Below are 22,568 nucleotides of genomic sequence, written 5' to 3'. Positions count from 1 at the left end.
TGAATTTTTGAAACATAAATGTTGGATCCAAAAGTGACAAGTCAACTTCCCTCCAAGTCAAGTTAGACCTGGCCAAAAAACACATCCATTTAATTAAGACAGACTACTATATAAAGGCAACTCAACCTCCTTTATTTCGGCATTCACATTCTATCAGACAAGACAATTATGGGTAAGAAAGTGAAGGAAGAGAAGGACGAAGTAGAGTAAAGAAGGAGGCCAAAAATTGTCTCTTCTATCTCTCTCTAACAACTGGAATGTGTTGATTTATCTCTCTCTCGGTGGTTCATTTTTTTCTTGGGAAGATTTTCCAGGGTGCCAAAATTTTTTGGTAATAGAGGCAACTGTTGCAAGGCCGAAATTCTGTGACAATTGGCTATTTTAGGATGACCGAAAGTATGGGTCAGATAGGTAGATAATATTGTATGATTAGATTGGGTGAGCTGACTTGGACGAGAATATTGGGTTTGGCCAAAGGTCTAGATGTGTCTCTCACTGAACAAAAATAATTTCTCTATTGAAAAAGGTTGTTGGGTTTTTCCCCATTGTGGTTTTTCCAAGGGTAAATCTTGTCCTCTTTTGTGTGTTGGGATCTCTATTGTTCCACTTTTATTGATGGTTGAGTTTCTGAATTATTATTTTTGAATGATATATTGGAACTAGTTAAAAGAAGATCTACATCAAAAGTAATTATCAGAATTTCAGAAATATTGTGCTAACCCTAATTGCACTATGAAAATAAAATGGGTGGTCCTAGTAGGAGCACTGCAACCAAGCCTCCATTTCATGTATTCTTCCTCCTGTTGTATAATTTGTGACAAATTAAATTACTTACATGTTTAATATGTTGTAAATAGAATTTCATTTATGTGTTATTTTCAAGTAATTGTTGTGTTACAAACATGTTATTTTCTTTGCTATGAAGTTAGGTGATAAATTTAGTTTTGGTTAGAGGATCCTGGTTGGATCCTAACATGTGGCATTGGAGCTAGATTCAAAATATGGACCCTAAACCCACCAAAACATCCTTTAGCCACCTTGATCCACTTGTATAAGATCCTTACTCGAAAAATAATAGAAAACGGGGGAGCCAATGTTTAGTTCGATATAATAATAGTCCCATATACATATTAAAACACAATAAATAGCCAAATAATAATAAGTTAAATGGTTCAGGAAGTATCAAGAGTAAATATAGAAAGAAGTACAATGTATGTACTATTTTATTAAACTTACAAAACATTGATAGGGATGTTGATCCTAGGGTTTAGGAAAATCATGTAAAAAAGGGGAAATGGAAACTACCACCCAACATTGTGACAAAAGTAAGCATCCTTTCTATTTGACCAAAATTTGATAGAATTATTCATCCTAAGAGAGCTTTCCAGCTTAAACATAATAATGCAACAGAAATGGGCATAATATTTCAAAACTAATACTCAAGATTCTGCAATGTTTTAGAATACACCTCTAGGCATATTGTTTCCTAAAATGTCTTATTTGTTCTACATAATAATAAAAAATGGCTCTCAGTGCTCCACTATTGTTTCAACTATCATCATTCCTATCAGGTTGGAAAGGTTGATTCTTCTAGGAGCTATCAAGTTATTCCAGATAAAAAAATGTCCTATAAATTCATAAAGCCTTATAAGGATGCACAATGCAAATATATTAAAAATATTTGCACATTATACCCATAAGATTGCATCGTTTCTTCATGTCAAAACATTATTGTTTCATGTCTTTAGTAATATTTCCTATATAGTGTGAGCATCCAAGGATGGTAGAGACTGCTAAAGCCATTGTGACTCATGAAAATAGGGATCTTTAAGCCCCAAGCTTCTAGATCAAGCTAACAAAATAAAATGATACGATTTCTCATAAAGCTTCGGTGTCTCCTTTCCAAGTAACGAAAGCTTATATTCTCTAAAATAATTAGGGACTTCAAACTATGATTTGAGGAATGGCACTTTGTCTCCAATTTTAGGGTTGATTTGTCTCCAAATTTAGGCAAAGAGAGCACACTAGAATTTGAGCTACATTCCTTTTTTCTATTATACTATTGTAAACTAGCATTTTACTATTGCAATCACTTATTGATAACCTAAAGAGATGTCACCTATTCATTTTCATTTGACACCTCCTTCTGTAATTTATGAAACTCTTCATACAAGTGACTACTCATTTTTTAGTTGTTTGTCACACTTCTATCTCTTTTTGCTGAGATTTAATTATAATCTCTCTTTCACCTTCGACTTTTGAGAGTTGGTATTGTGTGGAACATAGTGCATTCGCGAGGTCAATAATAGTCATTTGTAACTCTTTCACCTGTTTTTTGAAATCAGCCACTATCTACTTGTGTTCATTCACCTCACCAAACAAATTATTTTGTAACTTCTCCTTCTCTAGATTATAAGTTTCGTCTAGTTCCTGAAGCCAACAAAAGCAGGCTTGAATTTTCTTAATATATTCTACCATTTTCTCACTCTAGCCCTTATAATAAAGATTAGTTTTTCCCTTCTTATAAATATTTAGAAGGGCTTCAACACCATCTTTAGTAAAAAATTCTAAAATATTTTTAATGATAGAGAATATAATTACAACCACCTGCTAGGTGTCACAATTATCCAACCATGTGTAACAATCTATTTTAGTTTAGTCCAGTTCTGTTGCATCTAGTTTAGTCTCAATGTAGTCATTTATTACTGATGTCTCCAATATAATATTATTTAACTAATTCATAATATTTAAAATATAAATCTATGCTCCACATTTTCTTTCCATTATGTTTCAATGTATCCCTATCATATCCATAACTTGGTAAAACAACTTTGCAAAGAGCTTCTTCAGTCTTCCTCACACCTAGCCATGTTAGCAATGTCATACCCACCATCGGTAGTGCTTAAAATTATAGAAATATCATGGAAGATCTCATACTAAGGTAGCACTGAGATGTGATCATATTATCAATAATGATCCCACACAATATGAGTACATTCATTTCGTAACATATCATAGGAAGAATATCTCAGACCAAAAATTGATTGTTCCATGCCAATATCTCAAAGGGTTCTCTCCGAAAACTCAATGTATATGAAGCGACTAAATCAGGTTCTCTCTCTCCCCCCCCCCCCCCCCCCCCCCCCTCTCTCTCTCTGAACATCAATCCTTTAATAAATTGTCAATTACCAGTGCAGGTTCAACAATATCTCTGCATAATTTCTTGAAATTCCATTCCATTGGAGTGTCGAATAATTTTCATTTCCATTTTCCAAAAACTATTCAATAGCTTCACGATATATATTTTCTTTTCCAATATTCAAAAATAAGTTAATTATGATATGATTCTTCATTTCAAACTTTAGGGGCCAACTTCATCTTACTTTGATCATTAGAGGCTCATTACTTATTAAGAATATACAATCAATATGTAAAACCAAAATCAAAGTCATACCTTGACCCTCTTTTGAAGTAGAGGTTTTGATTTGCACATCTTCTTGGATTCACAGGGAAATTGTAAATACGAACACACCAGGCTCGAGGAGCTTGATTTATACAATGCTTTATGTAAACCTAACACTTGACCAAACCAATATGTTCAGGCTTACACAAATAAATACTATGCAATCAAATCAACTAAGTCAACTTATCAAGCTTTGGACGTCATATCAAAACTAATATGAAAATCATAAAATTTTCTGTCAATATCACTGTGACAAGCTTCTTTGGACCAAATGTGAGGTAGAGCTTACATCCAAATACCAACCCATTATTTCATTTATTTTCATGTCAACAAATCTTTATTAAGAAATATCAAGTTCCACCATGCCACCATAACATGGATTGTAAGTATATGCAAATATATATACCAAACATAAGTCTCAACTATTAATACTTCAAATAATGTACCAAATCCAATGAAGCCAATACAAAATCAATATTGAATATCAATATTAGTCACTGGAAGTCACATGCCCTCTTAGCATTGTCATCAAGGCAAATCATTGATTATCAAATTACAAACCCTAATTTGTTTTCACATTGAGTTTAATAAGTCCATAACATAACTATGAACTATCAAGAACCATCAATCATCAGAGCCAATATTCTCATTTATACTAAGTCAAGCCAATAGGCCAAAACTTGTCAAACCCTTGCAGCTGTTTTCAAATATTGTCATACGCTAGCTTCAATGATTAAATCAAAATGACATATTGATATGCATATTCTAGTCACTTGTAAACACAAGTTTAGTCAACACATTCACATTCTCCATGGTAAGTCAAACATTCAAAATTCCCTACTCATGGACCTTTTAATTGTTTGCTTCATATCTGTAGGACTGTCATACTCTAGGTAAACTTCTAATTTTTCACACGGGGCTTCAAATTTTGTGACATATAGGCACAACCACACCCATAGACCTTCTTCTGTGTGACTGGAGGCCTATAATCTCACCAATAAGCTTGATTCTATGTGGTTGAGGCTTAGACTAAGAAAACCCTCTCTTGTTATATCAGGACTTGTTGCAGATGAATAACATCACATATTTGTCTATTTATGTCGAAAAACTTCAACAATAAATAATCTTCTATACATCTAATGCAAACGATAATAGGTGTATGGATCTTATGTAAAATGTTTCACTCTAAATGGAAATCTAATTCAATCATCATCATTCAAGACATCAACCTATCTATAATAATTTTATGCATCAACAAAATTGTTATGTCATGAAATCCAACTATATCAGGTTCTAGAACATATATTCATTATAGTCATTACATGTTAACATCATCTACTTCATCATCACGTATGAACATGACATCAAACTTTCATGAAGGGTTAGTGTCATATAATGAGGGCACCTATCAAGTGCTTCATCATACTTTAAGGATCATAATCACTTCATCACTTCTTTTACATTTATTCAATCATCAAATCGGGGCATCCAATTTTACCATTTGTCATAATTACTAAGCCAAGGGGAACAAGTAGATCTTGAGAAATAATATTATTGTTACACTTCTATCATCATGGTTATCATGTTTATCACAATCATTATAAATACAATCAAGCTAACATATATAAGAATCAATGTGCTATCCTTCTTTATGGCATCAGGAAATCCGTCATGTATAAAATGAAATATGCTTGCCAAATATCAAGAGAACTAATTTATCAAAAATCAATGTTTATATGTACCTTTACCATGAATTAATAGAATGTAAGATACTTGTCTAATACTAAGTGCTCCATGTCATCATAAGTACCATGAATCAAAGTTTCATATGCATGAGCCATTTGTGAATTTGACATTCTCATCCTACCTTATGGCTTACCATGCCACCCAATATTTCAGTTGAAACATAACCAAATAAAGCACCATACCTACCTTGTAGTGTTCAAATATTCGCCTTCCTACTTGACATAGGCAACTATAACACTTTTTCAACTTTTCATCAAATGCTTCTTTTCCTTTTCCAACATTAGTTCTTCTCTTCTGACACTAGCCATCCTTTCCCACACCTCAAATTATCCTCACTAAGGATCAACTTATCACATCTCATCAAGAATTTAGAAGTATCCAAATATTCACATATACATGCAGGAAGTATGAGTAATAATCAAAGTGATAAATCATAAACAAAATTGAAGGCATAAATCTGTAACATAACTTGAAGGAGTACTTATCTTCATTGAGAGATGATCATCTCCCATTTGAACTAGACTTCAAGAGTCATGACTATCCATTGTCCATGTAGCACTTGTTGTTTTCAATATATTCATCAACTTCACCAATAAGCAAAGCCTAATTCAGACAAGCCCATATGGGGCTACATCATATTTCTCAAAAGTGCTTGAGCATCTTCACATTCATCATGCTAAGGTTTCTGCATTGCACATCTCAAAGCTTTGTCATAATATAGGGTTTCTTCCAAACCTTAACCTCATAATGTACATCAAACCCTAATAACAAAAATGCCTGTAGTTTCCTTTAAACTGTAGTATTATTTTAGGTCTCCACCACTTTTTGTTCCTTCCAACATAGGTGCCTTCATAGGGCTTATCTCAATGAATTTTCTTTATCCCAAATTTGATACCATGTTAATTTTTCTTAGGCCTATATTGTTTTTTGCTTTGATAATTTCATTTCATCACATATGCAATTATATAGAAAGAAAAAAATCATCGCCAATCCAGCAAAACATAAAAGAACAATAGAAGAAAAATATTTACACATAGAGACACCATGATTGGCTGGAGACCAAAGAAAAACCAACTATGGGGAAAAGCCTTTCAAATTATTCTTCTTATTATACTGTCGTTGAATGATTCAACAAAAGAGAGTAAAATGATCCATTTCTTCATCTATGCAACTAAACAATATAAATGAGTATGATCCCAATAAAATAAATATAACAAAATAAAAAAGAAGATTACAACATGGGTATTGATCAGATACCACTTCATCAAACTCTAATCAACTTCAGTCATATGTGGTCAACTGCAACAATTGATGAAAAAGAAACCCCAATTTCCAACCACAAGGAAGGATTGTTGTTTATACAACTAAGAGGCTATAATCACATGGATGAGCTGGCTTGTGTGCGGTTGCAACCAATATTTATTTGTGACATGGCTACAATTGAGACCCAAAATCATAAAACCAAAGATGTGAGATTTAGACCCTACACCTTCCTGCAAACCCATTCTCCGCAGACTTGCCTCAGACCTATCCAAAACTAATGAAGAGAAATATAAGAAATAATCCAAGATGATTGTCCAAATGAGGTTCACTGGATTATATTTATAGCCTTCCAAGGGAGTCTAAGTTTCTTTAGGTTTGACCCGATCAAATATGCATGTGTGGGGATTAATTCAAAATTACACTTTCCCTTATCCAAATTGAGTGATTAAATAATCAAAATTGGTCCTCTAAAAAAGAGGAATCTTGTCCCATGGATGAAATTTGTCACTTAATGAAAACATTAACACAAGGGGAGTCATGTGAACCATAGTCCACTACTTTGGTCTTCAACTCTAATCTTCTATTTCCTACAAACATACTATGTTAGATAAACCAAATAGAGACATAATCAAAATAATACCTTAGTGTATTTCAAGGTAGGCTATCTCATCTACAAAATCAATCTAGATTAGCATGATATAACTTCAAAAACACATTAAATCATACATAAATAAGATCATGATACCCATAACAATAACTAGCTAACATGCTTACATGATAAACTTATAAAGAAATGACATCCATGCATAACAATGACATTTGCGCAGGCTAGTCCAGCTTAATACAACACAACATCTCAATTATATCGACTCATACATTAATATCATAACCATAAACATCTGGATAGGCCAATCCAGATTGACATGAGACATAGTCATACCAAAAACTTAACCATAATGACAATAATCATCATGCATATTACAGCAATGCGTATAATAACAAGTTAACTGACAGACAGGACTATCTAAGCCACATACATATGACCACACTAATAAACTGGCATCTCTCATGCATGTAGCCACAACAAAAATAGAATGACCACCATGCATATAAATGAAATTCATATAACAACCATAAACAACGATACCTTTGTGATAAACATATAGATTTGTGTGACAATTTTCTTTTACCTTGAGGTCGAGTGCTACAACCTCGCTCTGATAAGACTATGTAATGCCTCCTCCCACATTTACCCAAATTCACTAGCCTGATAGGGTAAGCCTGAGACAAGTGTCACTATGACATGACCTGACCTCTAAGTTATAGTTAAGGAAGTGGGACACACAAAATGAACATATACTAAAATCCCACAGGGACTACATATCACTCAGCAGCTAGACAGCCACCCCAGCTGATCAATCTATGAGTTGGAACCATTTTTCTATGCCCTAACATCCCAAGTGCATGTACGAAAAGGAAATAGTGAAGTTATGAGGTCCCAACCACATGCACAAGCATTCGTTTATGTGGTTATGGACTAAATCCTCTAGTTCTAAGCACACGGTTCCGATATTTGTGCAACCTTTTTAGGAAAATCTTGAGACCATTGCCCAAAATTACTTGTAAATTTCTAGAATGCAATCAAATTTAATTATAAAGCCATCAAATAAGAGCTCAAGAAAGATCTTGACCCAAAGTTTCCTAATCCATAACAAACATTTCGTGTGTAGTTTTCTTCCGAAGTTCTTGCATCCATAATTGTTTGAATCGCTGCTTTGAGCCATCCATCGTGGCTCATCTCTCCCTTGCATATAGGGTTAAAATTATTGTTTTGGGGCTTCTACGATTAGTACTTTGTGTGTATTTTTCGTCCAGAGTTCTCACATCCATAATTGTTTGAATCTATGTTTCGACCCATCCACCATGGCTCATCGTCAAACATATGGAAAATATGTAAGCTACAGGTCATGAATGCATATCTTCTTATAAACTGATAGTCTTCATATGGGTATCACCAATAAGGCTATAAGACCTCTCTAGCTAGCTATAATAACACTTTTTATTCCATGCATTCATCAACCATTAAATAAATTATAAAGCATCACATGAGACATATATAAATTATACCATATAACCAACATAGAAACCATGGAAAACTAACCATAACGTCACCCTCATAATCAATAAAAGTTCTCATAGATCATAAAAATAAAATACCTCGTATTAGCATATGAAAATTCTAATCAAGTTAGGGAATTCCAGATATCAATCGACCATATATTGGGCTGAACCAAAAATCCCTTTCATCCAATCAACCTTGTGCCATATTCCAAGCATGAATGTGGGATCTTATGGAATAAACCAAGAGAAAACCAACTAAGTCTTCTAGAGGAAAAGCCACCTCAACCCTAAACCATCGTGATTCCACCTCTACGGTTAGGAAATCACTAACATCAACCAGATCGGTCTCTACCGAAGCTTTCCATCGCTCTAGGAACTAGTAACTCAACCCACAACCTTCTAGGGCTCTCGAGATTTTGTTCCAAGCATGGCTCTAGGGACAAGCAACTCAAATCACTAAGGGATCTTGAGCATTTTTCCCAACCAACAACTTGAGGAACTATTAACTCAATCAAATTTATTCTATTCCAAAGTGTGTGTTCCAACCCACATCCAGAGGGAACCTAAGCACCAATTAGAAAAAAAAAATGGAAAAAGTTGACAACACCATGGTTATCCAGGAAATGAAAAGGCAAGGCTGAACCATTGTCAATCCAGAAAACTCTCGAGGCCAATGAAAACACATAACCAGAGAATCACATGCATATACCATGCATAAAAAAATCAACCTGCTAAAACTCTCATGCACACTATTACCTGCAATTTACAGCTGATTTGTGTCCTTACTTGCCACTGTCCAACCTTTCCCTTGTGCACCATTGCTTTCCTTGCTTTCTTGTCCAAGTGCTTCTTCCTTCTCCTTTACTGATCCTCATCAATGAATGAGAATAAAGTTTTAACTGATTCTCAAGTGCCTTTTTATTATTGATGTCTCTTTTTTCTTCATTTTCCTTCATTTTCCATATATTTTACCTTGCAAGCATATTTTTATCCTTTCACCTTCCTCTTCTCCTATTTTTCTTTTATTTTCCTAATTAAATGCAAATTATTGCCTCTTTTCCTTTACCAATTCCAAAAGTCATTATTAAACTGAAAGTGATGCCCACTATGATGATTTCCCCCCACATTTAGGTTGGAATAGGTGTCCCATGACGTGGGCCTTATTTGAATTACATAAAAAATTGCCCAGGTGTTGTTGCAATAGTAAGATTTGATAATGTAGAAGAATACACCTTAAAGGAGCTTGTTGGTTTCTCCAGGAAGGCTAGGATTAGCAGGGAACTAGTTGTCCTCTATAATCCACAACCAAGTGGTGTAGCAAAACAAACGAACAGGTCCATAAAAGAATTTTTCAAGACCATAATGCATTAATTGGAATTTTCGTTGTTCTTATGGGGAGAAGCATGACAAACATATATGTACATTTAAAATAGAAGTCCTCATAAAGTTCTGGAAGGTATGAATCTTGAAGAAAATTTCTCTAAAAGGGAGTGAGAGCTTGATCACATGGGGATCTTTAGGTTTCATGTGTAGATTAATGTTCCAAAGGATAAGAGGTACAATATTGAGCCTCCACGAAAGAATGACATATTTGTTGGAAACATCGAATCATCGAAGGCTTATAGAGTATACATTCTAGAGCAACAACGGATTGAGGTTAGCTGAGATGTCACCTTCATGTTAGAAAATTATATATTACAAATAAATGGAATAAATAAAATATTGCAGAAACACAAACACAAAAAATGTATAAAACAAGAGAGACATAGATATATAAGGTTCACCCAATTTGGGCTATGTCTGTGAAGAAACAGTGAGTCCTTCCTTTTATATTATGCAACAAAATGAAGAGATAGAACCTAAAACAAATCCACTGTAATTTCATCTTCACTCTCAAACAATCTCCTCTCTCTTTCTCGCTCAGAATACACATATTCACAGCCGCAATAGAATTACCTCATATAAATCGAGGGGTTTCCTTCTAGGGTAGTAAAACTTAAATTAAATATAACTTCTATCATCAGATCATCTACCTAATGAACAACCCATATTGACTACGAAATCACAATATTCTACAACACAATTTTAAATCTAGTTTTATCTTTGTGGGTGTTTCTCTCGAACCCCCGCCCGGGGGGGCTCATAAAATCATTGTTGTCCTCCCTAGACCCCCGTGAAGAAGATTATACAGGAGATTTTTCCACATCGTTAGGAACTGGGGTCCAACATGGTGATGTCTCTTAATAAATAAGATAATCAGGCTCCACACCCAACACTTCGATGAGAATGTGGCATATTGGAAGTCTAAAGGAGTCTCTGTATATTCCTTGGATGAAATGAAGCATGAGACCTCAAGGTAGGAGAATTCTATTTCTACAAAATGTACTAAAAGGCCAGAAGGGCCTCAAGATCTAGTAGAACCATTCATAGTTCCAAAGATCAATAAGAGACCATCATGGCTTAGATCCATATCGGATGATGTAGAATGGCATGTGTATATGATGGGACTTCTAGAGAGGTGAAGAAACCTAAGAGGCTCTCCAACTATTTAGCTCTCATGAAAAATCTCGTTGATGAAGAACCTTCCACATATGAAGAAGAAGCTATGCAATAGGTATGGAAGTAAGAAATGAAGTAAGAGTACCCATCAATCAAGAAGAATGATGTATGGGAGATTATGTCGAGGCCTCAAGGGATGTTGATGATGACCTCCAAGTGGATATCTAATATTAAACATGTTGCATATGGTAGTATTGAAAAATATAAGAAATGGTTTGTTGTTGGAGGTTTCTCCTAGAAAGAGGGAGAAGAGTATAGTAATACATGTTCTCCAGTTGTTAGGTACACCTCTATTAGATTCATCATTTCTTTGGTTGCTTCATTGGGATGGCAAGTGCACTAGATGGAGGTGAAGATTATGTTCCTCAATTATATGATTGAGGAAGAGATGTACACAGAGAAACTTGAGGAATTTGAGGTATATGGAAAGGAATTCCATGTTTTCAAGTTGAAGAAGACCTTATATGGACTCAAGCAAGCTCCAAGATCATGGTATGCTCGTATTGACAACTATCTGATGAGCCTAGGATTTACCAAGAGCAAAGGCAATCCAAACCTTTACTTCAAGATTGTGAAGAGTGCACCTATCATATAATTATTATATGTTGATGACTTGTCTCTAACAAGTGTCAAGCCTCTTATCATTCAGTGCAAGAAGCAATTGGCTTCTGAGTTTGTTATGAAGGATCTTGGGTTGATGCACTATTACTTGGGATTATAAGTATGGAAAAATCCCGGTTAAGTCTTCCTTGGTCAAGGAAAGTATGTGTTAGAGATCCTTCCGATATTTGGTATGATGGATTGAAAATCCATGATGACTCCCATGGTGACTAACATGAAGAAGTTAAGAGGATACGACTCCATATTGGTATATCCATCTATGTAGAAGTGGCTAATTAGTTCATTGATATATTTGGTTAACACCAAGTTAGGCATATGATTTTCTATGAACACATTGAGCTAGTTCCGAGTTGAACCGTGACATGAGCAATGGATGAAAGCAAAGCACATTTTGATATATTTGTGTGGTAAAATGAATTACGGATTAATATTTTTTACAAACAAGGATGTCCAACTTGAAGAATATACATATACATATTGGACAGGAAGAGTTGAAGAGAGGGAGAGTACCTCTAGAGTATGCTTCAGTGTGGGATCCACTATGATATCATGATGAGCAGGTAGTAGAGTTCGATTGCACTCAATGCTACTAAAGTAGATTACATCACAACCAATTAGCCTTATACATAAGCGATACAGATCCAAAATTTGTTTGCAGGATTTCTCGGCCTACAGTTGGAATTGACTGTGATACACTATGATAATAAAATTTGTGTGAATATTTCAAAGAATATTGTGTTCCATTATAAATCAAAGCATATTGTGATCAATTACTACTACATTTGTGACATGGTATAGAGGATATAAATAAATCTTGAGTAAATCTCCCTCGATGAGTAGACAACTCATGTTGTAACAAAGTCATCTCTGAGAGACAAGTTCGTGTACTTAAAATTAAATATGGGGCTTATCAAGATATCACCTCTATTTGAGATGGAGTGTTGATATGTTTGTAGCACAGATGGAAATTCTCCCTAAAGGGAGAATGGCTCCAAGACACCCAGATGATTCAACATACAGTGTTGAGTGACTGTCCCTTCAAGGACAACCTTGATCACACACTAGGAATGGTGGAGTGAGGTCCTGGACCCTGATCACACACAAGACATGGTGGAGTGAAGTTCTTCAACATCTGGAACCTAGTCACACTTTGAGAAAGGTGGAGTGAGGTCCTTTTAGCATACATACCCCATCACCAACCATGAAGTGGTTGAGTGAGGCCTTGGCCCAAAGTTCTCACCAAGAAAGGTTTGTAAGTGCTTGCTAGTTGAGGGTCTTAGCATTTTTTCCTAGGTAGAGGCCATGTGATTCGAGGACTGATCACTCTAGAGGAGTGAGTCCTAATATGCCGATGACATTTCCATGGGTTTGGTACTACCTCATATATGGCCACTAATAGATCCTAATTCTATATGATGATGTCGATAATGATGGATAACATTTTTCTTTATATAAAATTTTTCAATTTGAAAACACCTATGGCAATGATTATGAATACCTCCTTAGTTAGGCAGGAGTGTTGAAGTTGTAACTATGGTAGGTAGTCATAGTTTACATATGGTCACATGATTTAATTGTATTTATCATTGTATATAATATTTATAAATGATTGAGTCAAAGAAAAAAAAATATTTTGAGTCAAAGTCCCATTGTGACTTTTTAAAGATGAAAATTTGAATTTTTGAAACATAAATGTTGTATCCAAAAGTGACAAGTCAACTTCCCTCCATGTCAAGTTAGACCTGGCCAACAAACACATCCATTTAACTAAGACAGACTATTATATAAAGGCAACTCAACCTCCTTCATTTTGGCATTCACATTCTATCAAACAAGACAATTTTGGGTAAGAAAGTGAAGGAAGAGAAGGACGAAGTAGGGTAAAGAAGGAGGCCAAAAATTGTCTCTTCTATCTCTCTCTAACAACTGGAATGTGTGGATTTATCTCTCTCTCAATGGTTAATTTTTTTCTTGGGAAGATTTTGTAGGGTGCCAAAATTTTTTGGTAATAGAGGCAACTGTTGCAGGGCTGAAATTCTTTGACAATTGGCTATTTTAGGATGGCCGAAAGTATGGGTCAGATAAGTAGATAATATTGTATCATCGGATTGGGTGAGTTGACTTGGACGAGAATATTGGGTTTGACCATAGGTCTAGATGTGTCTCTCATTGAACAAAAATAATTTCTCTATTGAAAAAGGTTGTTGGGTTTTTCCCCATTGTGGTTTTTCCAAGGGTAAATCTTGTCCTCTTTTGTGTGTTGGGATCTCTATCGTTCTATTTTTTTTGATGGTTGAGTTTCTGAATTATTATTTTTGAATGATATATTGGAACTAGTTAAAACAAGATCTACATCAAAAGTAATTATCAGAATTTCAGAAAGATTGTGCTAACCCTAATTGCACTATGAAAACCAAATGGGTGGTCCTAGTAGGAGCACTGCAGGCAAGCGTCCATTTCATGTATTCTTCCTCCTGTTGTATAACTTGTGTAATTTGGGACAAATTAAATTACTTACATGTTTAATATGTTTTAAATAAAATTTCTTTTATGTGTTATTGTCAAGTAATTGTTGTGTTACAAACATGTTATTTTCTTTGCTATGAAGTTAGGTGATAAATTTAGTTTTGGTTAGAGGATCCTGGTTGGATCCTCACATGTGGCATTAGAGCTAGATTCAAAATATGGACCCTAAACCCACCAAAACATCCCTTAGCCACCTTGATCCACTTGTATAAGATCCTTACACGAAAAATAATAGAAAACGGGGGAGCCAATGTTTAGTTCAATATAATAATAGTCCCATATACATATTACAACACAATAAATAGCCAAATAATAATAAGTTGAATGGTTCAGGAAGTATCAAGAGTAAATACAGAAATAAGTACAATGTATGTACTATTTTATTAAACTTACACAACAATGATAGGGACGTTGATCCTAGGGTTTAGGAAAATCATGTAAAAAAAGGGAAATGGAAACTACCACACAACATTGTGACAAAAGTAAGCATCCTTTCTGTTCGACCAAAATTTGATAGAATTATTCATCCTAAGAGAGTTTTCCAGCTTAAACATAATAATGCAACAGAAATGGGCATAATATTTCAAAACTAATACTCAAGATTCTGCAATGTTTTAGAATACACCTCTAGGCATATTGTTTCCTAACATGTTTAATTTTTTCTACATAATAATAAAAAATGGCTCTCAGTGCTCCACTATTGTTTCAACTATCATCATTCCTATCAGGTTGGAAAGGTTGATTCTTCTAGGAGCTATCAAGTTACTCGAGATAAAAAAATGTCCTATAAATTCATAAAGCCTTATAAGGATGCACAATGCAAATATATTAAAAAGATTTGCACATTATACCTATAAGAGTGCATAGTTTCTTCATGTCAAAACATTATTGTTTCATGTCTTTAGTAATATTTCCTATACAGTGTGAGCATCCAAGGATGGTAGAGACCGCTAAAGCCATTGTGACTCATGAAAACAGGGATGTTTAAGCCCCAAACTTCTAGATCAAGCTAACAAAATAAAATGATATGATTTCTCATAAAGCTTCGGTGTCTCCTTTCCAAGTAACGAAAACATATATTCTCTAAAATAATTAGGGACTTCAAACTATGATTTGAGGAATGGCACTTTGTCTCCAATTTTAGGGTTGATTTCTCTCCAAATTTAGGCAAAGAGAGCACACTAGAATTTGAGCTACATTCCTTTTTGCTATTATACTATTGTAAACTAGCATTTTACTATTGCAATCACTTATTGATAACCTAAAGAGATGTCACTTATTCATTTTCATTTGAAACCTCCTTCTGTAATTTATGAAACTCTTCATACAAGTGTCTACTCATTTTTTAGTTTTTTTTCACACTTCTATCTCCTTTTGCTGAGATTGAATTATAACCTCTCTTTCACCTTCAACTTATGAGAGTTGGTATTGTGTGGAACATAGTGCATTCGTGAGGACAATAATAGTCATTTGTAACTCTTTCACTTGTTTTTTGAAAGCATCCACTATCTACTTGTGTTCATTCATCTCACTAAAAAAATTATTTTGTAACTTCTCCTTCTCTAGATTATAAGATTCTTCTAGTTCCTGAAGCCAGCAAAAGCAGGCTTGAATTTTCTTAATATATTCTACCATTTTCTCACTCTAGCCCTTATAATAAAAATTAGTTTTTCCCTTCTTATAAATATTTAGAAGGGCTTCAACACCATCTTTAGTAAAAAATTCTAAAATATTTTTTAATGCTAGAGAATATAATTCCAACCACTAGGTGTCACAATTATCCAACCATGTGTAACAATCTATTTTAGTTTAGTCTAGTTCTGTTGTGTTTAGTTTAGTCTCAATGCAGTCATTTATTACTGATGTCTCCAATATAATATTATTTAACTGATTTGTAATATTTAGAATATGAATCTATGCTCCACATTTCCTTTCCATTATGTTTCATGGTATTAGAGAAATAGTTCGTATAAGTCTCCAAAGAGAGCAATGTGTCATCAAAGTTTATGGATGAGACGTTGGGGAGAAAGTGAAAAATCAACTTGAATTCCACACCTATGAAGAAAGAGAAGTGTTTCAGTTTCACATCTATGAAGAAAGATAAGCGTGTTAGCTTTGTACCTATGAAGAGATCCAGGTCTGTAAGTTTTGCAACCCAGTGAAAAGAGCAATGTGAAAAAGAGTTTAAAATTTAGAATTGGCACACTCTGTAAGTTGAGAGAGTGCACAAAATTGTGCATGGAACCTTATCGAGAAGTGCATAGCTTGAAATCTTGAAGCACATGGTCAACTTTAAATCTAGAGTTGAGGTTCAAGATTTTGTGTGGTTGTTGAGGTTATAAGAATTGAGTTGATGTGTGTCAAAATGTGTGAAAAGCCACCATTCAATAGAAGCAATGATTGATGGAGGGAAATGTTCCCCTAGGGCTTTTTGGGTTGAAACCCTAGCAGACTGAAAGTTGTCTATTCAAAGAAGCACACATTCACACAACCATTATGCTATTATAAGCAAATTCTATTGTAAAGGGTATGTACCTTATGTCCTACGTTTGAGAAGACCTTTAGGGTCCAAACCCTTCTTGGAGTTCCCTTCTTCTCCTTTGTCCTGCAAAACAACCAATTCAAGGAACACAGTAGTATATGGACAAAAACTTATAAAGAAACCATCTTCATGTTATAAATAGAGGTAGTTAGTTATGAAATCCAAATAACCATTTACATATGAATTCTAAACATGAATATCTTTAACATAAAGAAGATTCATTTCGGGAACCAAGACATGTGTTTCTTTTATTATAGACAAATAAAGTACATAAAAAGGGAAAATTTTCACCTGAATCACCTTCAGCAGGCTCCAAGCAAAGCTTCCTTCCGGATCTATTCCAGCCTCAAGCCTTTAACAAACTCCTTCCATGACTCTCTCCATGATGTCATAAATTATGGATGAACCTCAACACACAAGGAAACAAAGGTCTCCTGGACAAATGGGGGAAGTGCAGAAGGCACAAGGGACTTCAGACCTGGTCAGGGGAAAAATCTCAGCATAATAACCTTTCTCTCTCTTCTCTCCTCCTTTAGGCCTTCCCTTTGAGGTCTTTTTATACCTCTCCCAAAGTAGTTTTTTTAGTTGGGAGTTGGTTGGGAACAGTTGGGCCACAGGCACAAACAGGTGATCAGCAGGTAAAACCCGCGATCTCCACCCGAAAATTAGGAATTTTGTATTTTTTTAAGTGTTTTAATACATATACGCGAGTTGAATATACACAGACCCGCATATACATGCGTTTAACTCAGGGCAATGTCGTTTATAAGGGATAAAACATTGTTTTTTAAATTTTAGGACCAGGTCTGGAAGGAGGGGTTACCCTAGGCCATGAGTACAGCATCACAAACCATAAGAGTGAGATTTAGAGCTATAAAAGATGCCCCCTAATATATGAGGTCAGAAGGGGTACATGATGGCCGGAATATATTATGTGAGTACATGGAAAGGAAATCTGTCAAAAACCGAGGAGGACTTCACCAGAATTCAGCCTGGCAAGCCACCAAAGGAGATTAGAAAGAAACACTGTCTGAGGCGGGCATACCCATGCTCAGAAAAAGTAAAGCATGTCCGCATATCAAGTACAAGCGGATCCACTAAGCATACAAGTATAAATGACTGAAAGATACATAATGGATCATCTGATCATAATAAACAAGTACATGTCTGAATATCACATATAAGACTGTCAATGATGCTGAAAGATGCAACGGATCACTGATATCAAAGACTGATCCCAAAAGGTACCAACTAAACATGATGGAATAGGATAGTACTACACTACAAACTCAAGTGATAGCATATAGAATGTCACCATGACTGACTGCAACATATAAGGTGGAGTGGTATCAACTAGCATCAACAGGAGCAACTGTCAAGTGAACCAATGAATGCTGATACAACCTGAGGTCTTCACCGACCGCCGTGGTACATTTCTACACCATGGGAATAAATGATCTGAAGTCGACCATGTGAGAAATCGTTTGATTACTGGTCATTGATGTATACCATTAACAAATGCGATACTACTCAGCGATAATGATAATGAGTGTCAAGGTACCCAGTACAATCTAACAAGTGTGAATAAATGAGCTGGAGTCGAACACCTGTAAGAATATATCGATCAGGAGACAATGATGATTTCCCACTGTCGATAGCGAAGGATCTGCCACTAATGACTGCAAACCCCAAGGTACTGCCAAATGGACTCTAGATCTTTGCCCCAGAGCAATGAGTCGGAGTCGATAGGGAAAGATCCACTAGAAGGAAGGCATTAAGGCATCCTTCATCAATCTAGCGCAAGTGTAACCAGTAGGCCAATAATGTGGAAGGAATCGGATGAAAAAGATGTAGTAACCCAACCGAAGTACGTTTCCGGTGTACACAAGATGTTGCTAGCGCACGACAGAAACCCTCTGAACCAACCAATAATGAAAGCTGACACAGAGGCGAGGTATCCACCAATAGGGTCAAATGGAAACCAAGGTACTGCACGAACCCCAATGTGTGATAATGTAAGCTGATGTCGAACACAAGGGAAACCACTCAGCCAAAGACCCATGATACTAATCGATGCTGAGCACAAGGTGACCTATCAATAATGAAAATAGGGCTAGGGTGCAGCTCTAGGCCTGTCCTCAGAGCAAAGGTGTCCTCGTCAATAAGGACAAGACCCGCCAGCAAGAAGTCAATGGGGACCTTCTCAAATCGGCACGAGTAAAGGACCAATATAGCTGATCTGATGATAGAAATGACACTGACAACAAGGGATGGCCAACTGAAAAATAAGTGAAGAGACAATGCAGAGAGGCTCACTCAGGCTAACTTCCCTTGAACAAAAGCATGACTCAATGTGACTATGTGGCAGCATATGATGAGTCTGTATAAGTTCGCCATGTAGGAGGCACGAACGAACCCTCCATATGATTGGAAGAGATAACCAATCGGGGGAGAACTGACTCAATAACAAGGTTATGGCATACCTATGTCAAACTAAATCCCACCCATGCGGAGGAGACTTTGTTTTGAGTGCTTTGTTCAAGGGTGACATGACTGACTCTAGCTGCCAACAATAAATGGAAATACTGTCCCGTTCCCGCTCTTTTTTGGAATCTTTAATTTTTTTTTTCTTTTTATGTTAAGGTGGAAAAAGAACAAAAGAATGCTATGGTACAGTGGAAAGAACGAGTGTCGGTGAAACAGATGATCTAGTTCCTGGGAATGGAACGTTCCTATGCTCAAATGAAGGGAGGTGAAAACTGGTCAGTGACACTCAAAGGTGTGTTCCTTCCATGGGTCAAGGTGTGTCAAGCTGCAGAAGTCAAAGGTATGCAAGGTTGATTTTGCAGTCATCATGGTCAAAAGTTGGCTTAAGCACGAGTCCAAGTGAAGCCGGCTCTAGGCCAAAAGGTGCAAGTGGTCAACATGCAATGCAGTAGTACAACTCAACACAAAGGAGCCTCTAGGGTATAAGGCCAGAACAAAGCGGAGAAGCTAAGAGGAATGAGTCTTCAACGCATAAGTCATGGCGGGACTACAGAGGACTCCCAATCCTAAGGACAAAAAATCTGCATGAGTGCCAAGTGACAACAAGGTACTAACTAGGGCACCCATGATAAGGTAGGCTCTACCGCACAAGTCATGATACTTCTAAGCAATGAGAAGGTTCCGCAACATAACTTGGTAGGGTCGATCCTAAGGCAAAATGGGAAACTGATAAGTGCACAATGCAGGTGGAAAAACCTGACCTATATGCCAGTTTCGAGAACCATTACCCGTCAGAACAGACCAACCATAAACTTCCAAAGGAGAAATCTTCCAAGTTCTGTAAACATAAATAGGAACACTAGACTCGATGTTAATACATCCCACATATAAACTTCATATAAGATCTTGTGTTATAGAATACAAAACTTGAAAATGCGTACCTCATATATACAATATGGTACAGGGAACCATGCAGCCTTGCGGCTTACGCATAATAGTTCTGCTTAGTAAACCCCTTGCAGGGCTCAAGCCAAGGACTCCTTTGGTAGTTAAACTCATGGCTTCAAAGAGTTCCTCCTATGAAGGCGAAACAAGTTCTAAGAAATCATGAGAACTACAAGGATCAAAAGAGGGAATTAAGGGGTCCCATGTCGCTATAGGAAGAATTTCTCGGTCAACTGCCGGGACGAAGTCCCAAGAAGGAGAATAATAGGTAAAAGGATCCTTCTTAGAAGCAATTGGACATTGAGGATTCAATGCCACATAATTGACCCATGGAAATGTAGAGTCTACTTGAACAGTTGGAACAAACCAAGGGGCATTCTGTAGTAAAGTTGAACTAGGGTGGTGATTATCAGATGCAAGCTGATCAATAGTGACAATATTCCCGTTATGAGGAAAACACATTACTCGAAAGAGTGAAGACACAATAGCATTCATAGCATAGACATAATCACGCCCAAGTAGCATATTAAAGTCTAAAGGGCTATCAACCACCATCACATCGATTAAGACATTCTTCCCACCTGAAGTGATAGGCAATTAAGGAAGAACACCCATAGATTCACCAGGTCTTCTATCATACGCTAACAACTGACTCTGAGCTGTCAACAACTTTGGGGAACCCAAAGCTTTCCAAGTCAAAGAGGATATAATACTTGTAGAGGATCCTTCATCCACCATACATCAATAGACATTTGTGGAATTCACTCTGACCTTTATTTGGAAAGGTGCAGCGGAAGGAAGACGAGGCTCAAAAAGACTATCCCAATTAAAGGAAACACTCTTAGAACTTGGAGGGGGAACATTCGAAGAAACCGAAATTCCCCCTATACTAGAAGACTCTGTACTAGAGATCAAACAGACTCTTTTGTTAGTCACTTCACCCCCCAAAAGAGGAGTGTAATCGGCCAGCGATTGCACTGGCTCAACCACATTATCAACCAATGGTTGATGGGATTGATGAGAAACCATATCAGATCTAGGAGTAGAAGTACTTTCAGACTCGGACCATATCCTTTGAACCTCTGGAATACCAGGGCATAAATGAGTAATATGGTCTCCCTTGCATATCTTATAAGGGAACTTAGGTTTAAAACTTCTACGTCCAGGTTTCTTATCAACCTCCATTCCGCCAACATGACTAGCAGTGGTTTGTGGAGAGTCCTGAATATGACTTGCAGATGTCGGTGACTCTTTGCTAGTATGACTCACAGTGACTAGACCTGTGCCCCCAGCATGACTTGCAGCGACTGAAGACTCATCTTCAACATGACTAGCAGAGGTTGATGATGAAGTGCTAGTGTGACTCGCAGTGACTAGACTTGTGTCCCCAGCATGACTAGCAGTGGCTGAAGGCTCATCTCCAACATGACTGGCAGAGATTGATGATGAAGGGATAGAATTATTCTTCTTCTTTGACTTCCTCTTTCTCCTCTTTTTAGATTTCTTGTTACAAGAAGGAGGAGAAGAAGGAATCGCAGATTTCTCTTTGAAAGAAGATGAAAAATTAGCACCCATGTGATGCCATTGAAATAAAGCATTCAACTGAGAAGCTTCAAGAGCATTTGGAATATTCGGAGTGGACCACAGCCAAACTGGTAGTCCAACATTCAATCCAGGAATATTCAAAGTGGCCATCAAGGGAGTACCAATGTTTCCAAAGAAAGGAAAAGCACAAGGATCTCCTTTTGGAAGGGTACCTTGGTTGGCTTCCACAGGAATATTGGCCATATCTAACTGATCCAAAGACCCTTCCCTTACGGGAATATAGAAATAACTTTTCAAGGAATATGGATAAGCCAACCAATATGGATAACTTTTCAAGGAATATGGATAAGCTTCACAAGGGTGCCCTCCACTAGTACTGTCGAGAGTGATGCAACGTCGACCTCAGGTGCCACAGGATTCCCCTCCGCAGCCACCTGTGTAGATCCCTAGGAGTAGCAACTATGGATACCAACTCATCGCAGAAGCCAGGCGGAACAGTTGTGAGGTAAGTTCGGACAAGTAGGAGAGGGGGTATCTCTCTTCCCTGTCTTCACAGACCCTTGTGCTTGACTCCCAGATCCGGAGCTTTCCTGGTCTTCCTGACGCTATTGGATTTTCTCTCGTTATTCAGATGCCTACGTTTGACGTTTAAATGGCCTTGGAGAGTTAACTCTCCACTCGCCTAATCCAAGGCCCTAAAATCCTAAACTTGTTGGTGTAACTGACTAAAACAAAAAGTTCTAGTGAATT

This window comes from Pinus tabuliformis, chromosome 8 (assembly GCF_031772625.1).
Source record: "Pinus tabuliformis cultivar Carrire ecotype Pingquan chromosome 8, CPIR1, whole genome shotgun sequence".
NCBI classification, from domain to species: domain Eukaryota; kingdom Viridiplantae; phylum Streptophyta; class Pinopsida; order Pinales; family Pinaceae; genus Pinus; species Pinus tabuliformis.
This window is presented reverse-complemented; position numbering follows the sequence as displayed.